The 9,313-nt window shown below is 38.0% G+C and overlaps 1 long non-coding RNA gene across 1 annotated transcript; it reads left to right on the top strand.

Moving 5' to 3' along the window:
* Window positions 1-622: 622 nt before the first annotated feature.
* Window positions 623-9,296, top strand: LOC141809424 (uncharacterized). Its single transcript, XR_012600003.1, has 3 exons — window positions 623-726; window positions 2,453-2,495; window positions 9,180-9,296. It is a non-coding gene; the product is annotated as an uncharacterized LOC141809424 (long non-coding RNA).
* Window positions 9,297-9,313: the final 17 nt, after the last annotated feature.

The following is a 9,313-nucleotide window of genomic DNA, read 5'->3' as shown; positions in this document are numbered from 1 at the left end:
TTTTATAGGTTACTGAGTTGATTGACTTTATTGTTTGAATTCCCTTTAAAAAAAAATCATATATATATATATATATATATATATGTATATATATATGTGTGTGTGTGTGTGTGCATGTATGTATGGTAAAGTTTTTTGTTTTTTTTTTAGAGAATTTACATTTATGAACATAGAATTTTTCCATGATAAGAAGATTTATAAAGAACAACTGTTTTTCCTTAGTATATTACTTAAAAGAGCCTAAAGAACACATTGTTCCACAGTGAAACACAATTTTCTTCAATGTTTTCGAAATACAAACACATCATTGTTTTCAGAAATCCTTCACAACTGGATAAACAATTTCTGGAGTTTGGCTGTGTCCATCATGTTCGACGTTCACGTGCAATGAATCTTGGCATAGGTGATTGTAAGGAGGATTCAACGAATCCGTCCTTTAGGGCTGCATTGGCCGTATTCTGCAGGAGCCTTTGACATGGGACAGCCTTCGACAGACCGCTGTGACGTAGCCTTCATAGGCTGCAGCCCCTGAATCGGGACACAGCTCTTGATTGCAGCTGATTGGTCTTACCTGTGGACTGTTCACACCTGCAGCTCGTTAGCCAGAGTCTGCTCACTCTCTGATTCCTCTCTTGGCTGGTTTGTCACTGGTCTTTTCCAGCTCTCTGTGGGTCTCTTGTGTTTTCCGTTGGACATTTCTGGTTGTAGTTTTCATGGACTCTGTCAGTAAGTTGTGTTTTTCCTCTTTACCTCTAGTTCATTAAATACTAATCTGTGGGTCCTGCTTCCTTGTTTGCTCAAAGAACATTAACTCAAACCTAAGCTATTGTTTATTTCTAATTCCTAGCCAAAAAATGTCTGATTAAAAATGTCTGATTTCAAGATACTGAAAGATAAGAATGATGCCGTCACAGCTTGTAGAGCTCACAAATCTGCAAATCCTCTAAAAATGACTCAATACAAGAAAGTAAACATTCCTAATAAGAATTCATTTTGGCTTTAATGCTTTGAAATGAGACTTTTTCTAACCCTGTCAGATGAATGTGGCTCATGATTAGTCTAAAAGACATCTTTTTTAAGAAATCAGACAGAAATATTCGCTTTATTTTGAATGTTGGCAGTATGTGACAGTTTTGAACGCTGAGCCCTCACCTCTGCCTGGTTTTCAAAAAAGTTGATACAATGTGTAAAATGTTGATTAATAGACATTTTTTGTGTTTTTACATTACTCAAAGCTGTATTACTTGAAAATAGTTCATTGACATAATAACTCGTGTCTACAACAGCAACAGCGGGATATGTGTGCACATTCAAGGTATTTACTTGGTAACTGCCCTCTTTGTGAAGCTGTTCCACTAACATTAACAAGTCTTCATAAGACATAAGGCGCAATCAGACAAGTTTTACGATAGCTAACATATCTGATTAAACACCATTAGCGCAGACATGTATGTGCTAGTCTTCGAGTTTTTTTGTCTGTCAAAAAAACTGGGCCCCTCTAGGGTATAGTCTGGAATTGATGTTTTTTTTTTTTTTAACCCCTCTTCTCTCCCAATGGTGTTATTTCTTATCTTGTCAAAGGAGGGCCATGCAGCTGGCTCCTAGGTTTATCCAATTCCAGTCTTCCCTTGTCTAAGTTTTTCTTCCTATATGTCTTGGAAGGGATGTATGCAATTGTACTTGTTGCAATGACAAATATCTTCTATCTATCTATCTGTCTATCTATCTATCTATCTATCTATCTATCTATCTATCTATCTATCTATCTATCTATCTATCTATCTATCTATCTATCAATCTATCTATCTATCTATCTATCTATCTATCTATCTATCTATCTATCTATCTATCTATCTATCTATCTATCTATCTATCTATCTATCTATCTATCTATCTATCTATCTGTCTATCTGTCTGTCTGTCTGTCTGTCTGTCTGTCTGTCTGTCTGTCTATCTATCTATCTATCTATCTATCTATCTATCTATCTATCTATCTATCTATCTATCTATCTATCTATCTATCTATCTATCTATCAATCTATCACCATACATGTTTTTCTGGAAAGACGTCACATTTCAAAACTTAGTCAAACCACATTCTGCAAAGATTACAGCAGACCTGGATGCATGTTTTTCTTTGAATTTTAAGACTGAAATTTCTGTTTTTATTATAATTATCGGATAAGAGGGTTGTATCATGTGCAAAAAAAAAAGAAATAAAAAACAAAACAATAAAGCAAGTTGACTTATGTTGGCTCACAAGGGATATGTTCAAGGACCATGGACCCATTTACATCAAACCCACCTGGTCAGACATTAATGTACATGACAAAGAACAAGTTTTAAAAGTAAAGATAACCGAAGATAAGAAATAAATAGATAAAATATGTCTCAATCACATTGTCTCAATAAGGCACCCTAATAAAATTGCTCTCATTTGATCTCTTTGCAGAAAAGACTAAACGAAAGAGCAGCCACAGATGTCGGTATTTAAGGTATTTTGACCATTTTTTGCTGCCTTAATAGTTTTTACTGGCACACATATAACAAAAATTGGGTTAATGTGTTATGGAATTGGAGAATAGAGAAAGAGACCACAGTAAATAAAAAATAAGCTTTTTTTGTAGGTGCTAGTTCAGCCTGTTCAGTCCCAAGTCCCTGGTATGGAGGATATAGTCCTCAGATAGTTGGCACTCCTTCAGTCCCTGCTTGATCCACTGTAAAGTGATGAAAAATATAACCATAAGACACTCAGACCTTCTGGGCTCTGGGCCATATTTTTTGGTGTGTTTTTTATTTTTTTGTACAGCCCCTGTTGTGGCATAAAGTCAGAAATCAGCATCCTGCTGTGCCACAGTTTGGTAACACAGTTCAGTGTAATTTGCTTGTTGTAGATAAAGTGTTGTGAAGCTCTCGCTCCATCAACTACTTTTATTTTCCTTTAGAGCAGCTTCTGTTAAGATGTGCTCGTCCTCAGGTATTTCTTTTCAGGTCATCATACATACAGGTCGTTCTAGGTGATAGAAAAAAAACACTCTAATGTTGAGGAAAGTCTTCTCTAAGAATGTGTCCTTTTTTTCCACACCGTGTTCCTTTTTAAAGCACAAGTGTAGAAAATGGTAGTAAAAGTTAACCTGCAGGAACCTTTGAGTTCCTCGGTATTAAAAGCACTGGCTAACAGTCAGTGTCTCCCTCTATGACTCATCCTGAGGTTCAGGGAGAAGAGGAATTCATCCAACCTTCAGCTCGATCGTGTGTAACACTAAACCCAGACCTCGGCTTGCTTTTCAATTTCTGCTGTAGCGGGTTGGATTGAAGCCTAAACTGAGGCGATGAATTAGGTGAGGTGAGAATCAGACTTGCTGCGATAATCTCATTATTATAAAGAATTCTTGCCAGGATTATCACAACAGCCCTGATACTAAAGCAGAAACACACCATAGACCAGTTCATCCTAAAATAAAGAGTAGTAGATTTCGATTGTTTCTCTGCCCAGCTCACCTCTGACCGACATGCTTTGGATTGAGAGAACACTTTGTGACTCGACAAGGACTGTTGAAGTAGTAGGCTGAAGGCCAAACTAAATGTAATGTCTGTGAATGAAAGACGTGTTGACATTATTATTATTTTCTGATTCTGACATGACTGGTATTAGGATTGAACTGTGTGCAGAGACTAATGAGCTCCATGTGAGATCACTCAAGGTTATAGCCGAGAGCATTACAGCTTAATTCAGCTGTGAGGGTGTGTGAGGGGGAAGTGGGATGTGTGTGTGTGTGTGTGTGTGTGTGTGACAGTTCCCTTCCACGGAGGCTCTGTTTTTACTGAACTTCCACCAACTCGAGCTGAAACTGTGGTTCTGTCTGTAATGATCTCAGAGTAAACCCAGCTAAAATAGCACAGTGACCTCATTATTGTTTCCATAGTTACAGAATGGCAGGGTTACAGCTCCTATCTATAGCTGTATTCACTTCACACAAAATACTGCATTTTTCCACAGATGATGGTGGTTATCGGCTAAATTGCAAAAAAGCCCCTCGTGATAATCTGATTTTTAAAGACGGCGTTGTGTTAACGCTGCTCACTCTGCGGCTGGAGACTGAAGCACTCAGCAGTCTGAAGCTCAGATTTCATAAATTAAGATCAAATTCTCTTTGATAAATTCAATATTTGTGATAAATGACGACGTATTGCTTTTGATAAGGGTTGGCATCGCTGCTCTGGGAATATTATCATCATTTAAATCGCACAAACAATGATATCATTTCCAAACCCTGAAAGTGCTTCTCTGCTGCACACCCACCTATTTCCCTCTCTGTGCCAGAGAAAGCATCACACACTAAATTGAACCAGCTGGCTTTGTCAGGCTGAGATCCAAAACATGGATCTATATTTACTAGGTAATATCACTGTACATGAGTCGACTGAAATAAAATTAAACCCATGTAATGATAAAAGACCGCAGCAGCTCTCGACCTGCGACATGTAATGATCACCAGCATGTTTCCTCGCCCGGTGAAGTTTGATGTCCTGGTTTGGAGTCGGATTCACTGGTGAGGTGGCATCTTTTGTTGTTTTCGTTTCGCAGGCACAGTCATGCCTGTGCTGTTTGATATTTGGGTGACTCATCATAATTTCGCCTGCGCCAAAGGTGAGGGGGAGGCACAGCGGGGGGCGAGTCAGCAAAACTGGGACAGATTGGTGTCAAGAATAACAACACTTTTGGTTTCTTTGTCTGCTTGGTCGGGTCAAACACTGATACAGAAAATTACTGAGATGTTCTGTAACTGCCTCTTCGTGATGTTAAAGGCACTGTGAGGTTTTTCTAAGTGATCTTAAAATAGTCTCACTTTATATATATCTGCCTGTTTGTAAACTAAAATTTAAAATGAGATTGTCAGAGCCAAAGTTGGTTATTTGTAAAAGCTATTTCTGTGGTATGTAGGTATGTGGTTGGAAATTCCTTTGAATGATACAGCGGTGCCTTGACTTATTGGTTTTAATTCATTCTGTGACGAAGCTCATAACTCAAATTACTCATTTTTCAACTTAACTTTCCCCCTTAAAATGAAGTGAAATTACATTAATCCGTTTAAGACCCCCCAAAAACAATCAACAACAAAATAAAAAAAAATAATAATAATAATGATAATAATAATAAAAAAACATAACAAGGAACTAATTTTGTTTCTTGTTTCTAAAGGGTGCCTAGAGGGTGCATACCTAGTTGATACTTTTTCTGAGTGTTTCTTTTAAAAAATGTCTGTGAGTTTCGCACAAATGAGAGCACAACACTGGCTATGTTTACATGCAGTTAATATTCTGGTTAAGGCCAATATTCTAAATTTCTGAAACATTTGGTACGAGAAAAGCACTCAGAGAGCGCAGACCTCCACCAAGCATATTGTGATGGTCTCACAACACTTTAGTCCTACTTTAATGTTATACTCCCTTTCAGCAGACTGTCTGCTACAATTTGGTGTTAGTTGCAGGTTTGTACGATAATTTGTTACCTGACAGTGTTGAAAGTTATGATGATCCAGAACATATTTCATATTCCAGATCTTAATATCCAGAATATTGCCAGGATCTGGATCGTACTTTAACATCTGTCAGACGTTATGGTGACCTTGTCTTGTGTTGTTTTGCAAAGCAATCTGACCATTTATCGTGGAGTTAAATACACATGGTGAAAACGGCCCTATCTCACCATAGTAAAAAATCCTTTGAAAAAGTCCTGGATCCAGACGGTGATCCAGATCACCTCCAGAGTGTAATCACTTCTTCCTTATCCCATTTTGAACATTTCCTGAAATTTCATCAACATCCATTTATTAATTTTTGAGTTGTGTTGCTCACAGACAAACAGGCAAACTCTTTCCAAAACATAACCTCCTTGGCAGAGATAACAACTGGTTTACATTCGTGAGCAATCAAAGTGATTCCTTTTAACATGGTGCATTGCTCAACCAGCGACGCACGGACAACATCTCGACACATGGGTAACATTACGATGCAATGCACATCATCTCCGCTTCACCTTGTTGTATCTATAGCAACATCAACAACAACAGCAGCATCACTGCAGAATTCCTGCACTCAAAAGACCAAGATTCCTTGCAAACAGAACCGATAGGTGTATACATTACCAAATATTTGGGTTAGAAAGTATCCCAGGGGTGTTTTGGGGTTTTTTAAAAACCGTAATATGAACATATTTTGGTTTTTCAAAGGGGTTATTGGCGTTTACATGGCCCTTGCGCAAACTGGTTAATGCTAGTATTCCAAATATGAAAGGGTTACTGACTGCATGTGAACGCACTCAGTGATACTTCCACTGTGGGCTAAAGTAAAGTTAAAGTGAACAAGTGACACACAGGATGCTGGGCGGATGTTGTGGTGGTCACTGTGCTAGCAGTATTCAAAGTTGGCTCACAACTCAAAACGAAAAATCATCAGAGAGAGGGCTTGAATCTCAAAAACTTAAGTCAAGGTACCACTGTCCTGTGCTACACTGAAGGTCTTTCCACCTTCACAGGGTATATGCTAAAATCCTGAGGTTGATTTCGATACCTTTTTAAGACTTTTTCAAAAACCTTTAAAAAAGTTTTAAGACTTTATTGCAACTTTCAGTTGTTGGCATCCACTTTTTAACAGTTGTAGTTTACATTTTTACAGACATGATGTAAGCTAAGGAGGAATAAAGCTTGAAAGAACTAATTAAATTAAAGGCAGGTTTATCGACACTCCCACAACAAGAAACAGCAGTTATTCGAGGCCAACTTGCTTGGTTGTATTTTATTGTAAGTAGAGTCTTTTTGTATTTTTTTTTATTTTATTCATTTTTGTATTTGTATTTTTCTACTGACTCCATCAATTTTCGCTGTTAAAACAACATTTTTCCAGTTTGGGATCAACAAAGTAACTCTATTCTTTTCTATTCTATTCTATTTTAGAAGTTTATCGGCTGAATGTTTAACGTCCCAATCAGGGGACAGTTGCAAGGGGGAAAATAAATATTCATGGATATTTTTTGGGTCAAAGCTTGAATACCTATGAAACTTAATACTTCATAAAACCACAAGTAAGACTTTTTAATACTTTTTAAGGCCCTTAATTTTCCCAAAATTGATTTATCAACTTTTAATACTTTTTAAGACCCCGCGGACACCCTGCTTCAAGTTTGTTATATAAGAACATGATTTTTGGTCCTGCAATATGAAAAGAAAAACGAAAAGAGTCACGAAACGACACCTCGCACACTGAATCCAATATGTGCACTTTTCTACAACTTGTGAAAATTCACAGTACAAGAAAAATCTCTGGGTTGTTGAATAACTCTTGAAATGACCTGAAAGCATGCAAAAAAATGTGGAAAATTGAACATATTCCAAAAAAAAAAAAAGTTTGAATCATGCGATCAATTTTTTGTTTTTTTAACGTACACCAATTTCAGATGAAGGAAACAGACTCAGTGTGCTAAGCTCTCTACTATGGTACAAACTGACAAATAAATACCTTCTTGTTTTGCATCCTGGGAAAAGTGGCTCAAACAAATCCGTGCAGTGTGGAAAATAAATAAAAAGATTTTAAAAAAGATCAGCGTTGAGTCTTTATAACCATGGTGATAAACTGACCACAGGTGTCTCTGCAACCAACACCACCTGCCTTCGAAAGTCAAAATTCATCGTGTAATGTTACAATCTATTGTTATTAACTTGCTGCAAAACCAAGCAGGAGCGAGAACTACAAATGAGCATTTTCTTTAAATCAGACCTCTAACATGTCACATGTGCAGGTGAACTGAAGTAAAGTATAAACAGTGTAAAATGAATATCAACAAATATACTCACAGGATTCTTTACACACCAGTGAATCCACCATATTTAAACTGTTTTCTGCTCCATGCACACCAGAGTTTCACCAAACACACGCTTCTGATTCCTCATTTCGCAGAGTGACTCCATCTTAGACACTGCAATTGAACGCCTCGACCACGCATTGTTGAACTGCGGGTTCGGCTACAGACAGGTGCTCTTGAATATTCATTGGCAGTCAGCCCTCACAGATTCTAATCACTGTCAATATGTGTGCACTTTGCAACTGTCAACTATTCAGAAAACAAAATATGCCCCCCGCTTAGGCTGCTTATGAAAATTTATGATGCAGACAGAAAAATGGAGAGTTCACAGTGTATTTACCTGAGGAGTATTATTAGCCGGGGTTGTTTTTCAATCACGTGTGTTGGAGGAAAGGTGCTTTACATCACAGGAAATCTTTTGTCATATTCCATCTGACTCAGAGATCAGTTAAATATCTTCTTTTCTTTCCAATCAGTGCAAAAAAGAGGGAGAGGAGACAAGACGACTTTCCTTTGATGTAAAAAAGTCTCTTCTTTAGCCTCAGGTCAGCTTAATTCCCTTCAATCCTCACTCTTCTGCCTGTCTGCAAAGAAAGTTTTGCCGCCTTCAGTTCAGATTTCTCTTCAGGATCTTTCTAAAAAGGCTTCAATATGTCACCTTCCTGACGCCAAAGAAAACAGCTCCTCAAACTCTGCCAGCTCCTTGTTACAGTGACATCCATACATCCCTGTCCGGTTTGTTTTACTCCCTGTTTATTTGAAAAGGTTAGTGTCCAGAAACTCTTCACGGTGACGTGCAAACATTTGTTTTCAGCAACTTTCTGACAACACTGGATGCTATTCAGTGGGATATATGACAGGGTCCTGTAGCACTTTCAATCTTGTTGATGCTGCTGAGGATGTGATTTATCAAATAGTTGTGTTGATGGATGTTTCTGCAACTTTTAGAAAACCCTGTCTGCTCAGGGAAGAGCTTCTGTCCCACTTACAGTGTGAATCCTCCCTCAGTGTCTTAATACAGGTCAATGAAACTGCAGCTACTTAAAACTCAAACTTTTCATTCAAATTGTGTCTGTTTTGAAAAGATGTTTTTGCCTTTTTAAGATGAAAACTTTCCAAATCAGAGGAAGCCAGTTTCAGCAAAATACACAAAATAACCTTAAATTAAGCGTGTCACTCAGGGATGTCTGGAGATAGTTGGAATGAGAAGTTACCAGCCTTTTACAGGGCTAACAGGCAACACATTACACACACACTCACATCTAGGGCATTTCAGAGTGGCCAATCAACCTGATGTGCTTTTTTTTTTTTTCAACAGAGTATCAAGAGAGGAGCCATACATGCTGGGGAAACACATGCTACCTCTATGAAGAAAGGCACCTGCCCAGCCAGAGATTCACACAAGGAACCTTCCTCCTCTGGGGCAACCTCTGCGTCCCCGGTAAGACAAGT

The sequence above is a fragment of the Halichoeres trimaculatus genome, unplaced genomic scaffold (assembly GCF_033239565.1).
Source record: "Halichoeres trimaculatus isolate MK-OKI-2021-1 unplaced genomic scaffold, fHalTri1.1 fHalTri1_scaffold_20, whole genome shotgun sequence".
NCBI lineage: Eukaryota > Metazoa > Chordata > Actinopteri > Labriformes > Labridae > Halichoeres > Halichoeres trimaculatus.
Note: the sequence above shows the minus strand (reverse complement) of the source record. Positions and strands in the feature narration are given on the sequence as shown.